At 38.2% G+C, this 3463-nt stretch overlaps 1 protein-coding gene across 1 annotated transcript in view; it reads left to right on the top strand.

Annotated features, from left to right (window-relative positions):
* Positions 1-3463, top strand: part of LOC118333075 (cGMP-dependent protein kinase 1-like) — a 20605-nt gene that overhangs the window by 15681 nt on the left and 1461 nt on the right. The window lies entirely within an intron of this gene.

The raw sequence follows: 3463 nt of genomic DNA, 5'->3' as shown, positions 1-3463 counted from the left end.
CCCTCCCCCACTTTTCAAAGTAATTTCGTTGTACTTGTGACAATGACAATAAATGCTATTCATTCATTCATTCATTCATAGTGTAGTGTGTACTCATTAAAGTACAAATACCATATACACATATATATGTGTGTGTATATAATGTGTTTACTTTAATATTGTGATACTTGTATTAGGCTACTGACTACAGGTACTTAGTAACTGTATCATAATTACAGCATTGACATTGTTGTCCATATCTAATGACATATGTATTTCTCCAAGAGAAGAGGGTCTTCCTGGTCCCTTCAGAGGTTAAAGTTGGTAGTTGAACTCCAAACTAGCAGCTGGACGTTTTTCCTCCAGAAAACCTCTGCAGACGTTAACCGTTCGCTCTCCGGACTGCCGGAGGAGTTCAGGAGGAACGAGTGGGAGTCTGCAGTCTGAACCAATAAAAGATCACCCACAACTCCGAGAGCAGAGAGATTTTGTGTGTGTGTGTGTGTGTGTGTGTGTGTGTGTGTGTGGACCTCCAACTTTTTGTCAGCGCTTCCTGGTAGAGTGCTCGTTAAGCAGCGGTTGCCAGGCAACACCATCCGGCCCAGCCAATGAGTGAAGTTTTTGGCAACAGTGTCTCTTGGCAACAGCGTTGGGTTCGAGGGGATTCGTTTCCGTTTGCTGAAGCTTTCTACTCGTTATCTTCACATTAACACACGAGCTCCAGCTGGAGTTTATCTGCCTGCACGGCTTCAGTTCTCTGCTTTTAAACTTCAGCACAGAGCGGTCAGTTTCGGCTTTACGGCCGCGTTTGAATAATTAAAATCGCTTTACATCAAAACAGGAAAGACTCGACTCTAACTGATTCTGTGTGGTCAACAATTCAAGTCAAACTGGCACGTAACGCGGAGGAAAGGAGGTTTATTGTTTCTGAAATCGTAAAGAAAATCCTCAGGGCTTTGGTTTGTACTGTCTGTGGTTTAAAGGGGAGGATTCTGCATTTTTAAACCCAACAGAAACATAACAGATACCAGAGAGACGTGTGTGTGTGTGTGTTAGAGAGCAGCTGCCTGTGAATATGAATATGATCATATTAAACCAGCCGCTCTGACCTTTGACCTTCAGCACACACATACACAGTCATTAATAAACATTAAAAATAATCATTGAGCCCACCTGAAACACGCGCCGGCACATTAAACTCGTCTCAGACCATAATGTTTGCTGCTGTGGAGTGTCTCCTGTTGTTTCCGTGGTTACAGAGACACTTGGTATCTCCGTAGCAACAGACAGCAGGTCATAAAGCAGTGGAAACAAGAAATAAAAAGTAATGGCCAAACAGACGCCTTATGTTTTCAGCACACACACAGAGTACTGCAGCTCATAATGGCTCATTGATGTACAACATGCAGCGTGGGATCATGGGAGATGTTGTCTTCACCACCATTGCAGTCCGTTTCTGTTCGTTGTTCGACCGGGAGCCCAAGCTGTTGCTAACCCTCTACTTAGCATGTTTATATTGTGGCGCAGTGGTACAGACTTTAGACGCTGTAGAAGCACCAGACTGCGATCTTTACCTTGATCCCTCACTGACAGACTGTTAGCTCTGTTAGCTCTGACTACCAACTCGCTGTGGTCAGTCTGTCAGTCACAGCGTTCAGTTACTTTAATAATTATAGTGATGTTTCAGTTAAACAGCGACTCGTCAGCCCTCTGCTCATTAAACTAAAGGAAGTTTGTAGAAGTATGCATGTCTCCACGGAAACAGCAGCTGACTTGTATGAGCCAACGCACACACAATGTACACACAGGTGGATTACTTGTAACCATGGTAACCAGCTCTGTCTAAGCAGCATCAGTGCTGAGCTTTATGGGATGTCTGAGGCTCTCTGCAACTGCAAATTCAGATCTTAAACACACATACACAGTCCTTGCAACATAAGAACATTAGTTTATAGACATTCACTGTAAAAGTAATGTAAATACAATGAGACCTTGAGTTTTAGTTAAAGGTTATAATAAATTCACTGCCACTAGATGTTGCACTAGAGCTCCACCATCTCAAACCAAAACAAAAAGCTGGAGCACCAAATAAATACAGTAAAATAACAGAAAATAACTGACTCATAAAATATATTAACTTTCTATAATTAAAATACAGTTTTTAGCTTTATTTGACTAATAATTAAAGATAATGAGCTATAAATACAGGCGAACACTGCTATAATACAAAAAAACAGGCTTAAATTAGAATTTTAAAAGTTATAGAACTGTTATAAAAGTCATTATCTGTAAAATGTCAGTAATTATTGCTGTTAACACTGATGAAAACTGTATTTTGTTGTGAAAACCTTAATTAAACAAGATATCTGTCAATTAACAAACCAATCCATGTGAAATTACATTGTTGATTGTCACTAATTTTACATGATTTAAGAAATGTATTAACAGTTTAATATAACAGTTTAACAGTTTCATTAAATAAACAGTAAGTTTTTTTAGATATATTTGCAAATGTTTTTATGTGAAAAAAAATATTTTTTCTTAAAATCAGCAGTAATTTTAGGATTATTTACAGTTACAGGTGTTATTTTACATTAAATTCACAGGCTGTTTTTTGTTTTTTTAAATATTTCCACGTATTTAAAAAATACAAAAAACCCTGTAAAAACAACGGGACAAACTCATAAACGTACCTATTTCTTTGCAGCATCAATTCTGAACGTGTGAGCAGACGTTACGTATTGATTCTTGTTTGCGTGACCACAGAGCCCTTAGAGGGATTCCTACAGCGTCAGATTTTGTCTGAGCCACAGTCCCAGTTTCATTAAGATCATATTAAAAAGAATTTTTCAGCTGAGTCACAACAGGACAGATCAGTGCTCAGGAATCTACATCAGACCTCCACCAAAAGCACCTCAGTGTAAAGTATGAGACTGATGTTAATAATCTCTATTGTTTGTTGTCTCAGTATGGAGTCGTCACAAACTCTGAAACACCAGAGGTGTGTTTGATTTCTGTTACCTGTTACACCTGCTGTGATGAGCAGACTCTCCCTGCTGATGGAAGGTATCTGATTCCTCTGGGGAATCGAACCTGCGTCATCCTGAAGGTGTGATGTCTCCATGCTGACACTTTGAATCTCTCCTGTGGGCGATCCTGGTGAATCTGGATCTTTCTGCTATCAAGACCAGTGACGTTAAAACCAGTTAAATAGTATAAGATAGCTGAAAACTACTTGCTAATGTTTACAAGGTTTTTACACTAGTTTTCTATAATAAAAATACAGTTTTTAGCTTTAATTTTACATAAAATATTGTGTCTTTTTTGTCTTTTTAATGTTTAATTAAAGATATTTACACTGTAAAACCAACGCAATGAGCTATAATACAGGTGAACTCTGCTATAATACAAATAATCAGGCTTAAATTTACAGCAGAGTGCTGTTATTATTTGATTTTTTATTATTTTAATCTGAATTTTAAAA

The sequence above is a fragment of the Morone saxatilis genome, unplaced genomic scaffold, assembly GCF_004916995.1.
Source record: "Morone saxatilis isolate NCDOM2014 unplaced genomic scaffold, NCSU_SB_2.0 Contig1, whole genome shotgun sequence".
In the NCBI taxonomy this organism is placed as follows: domain Eukaryota; kingdom Metazoa; phylum Chordata; class Actinopteri; family Moronidae; genus Morone; species Morone saxatilis.
Note: the sequence above shows the minus strand (reverse complement) of the source record. Positions and strands in the feature narration are given on the sequence as shown.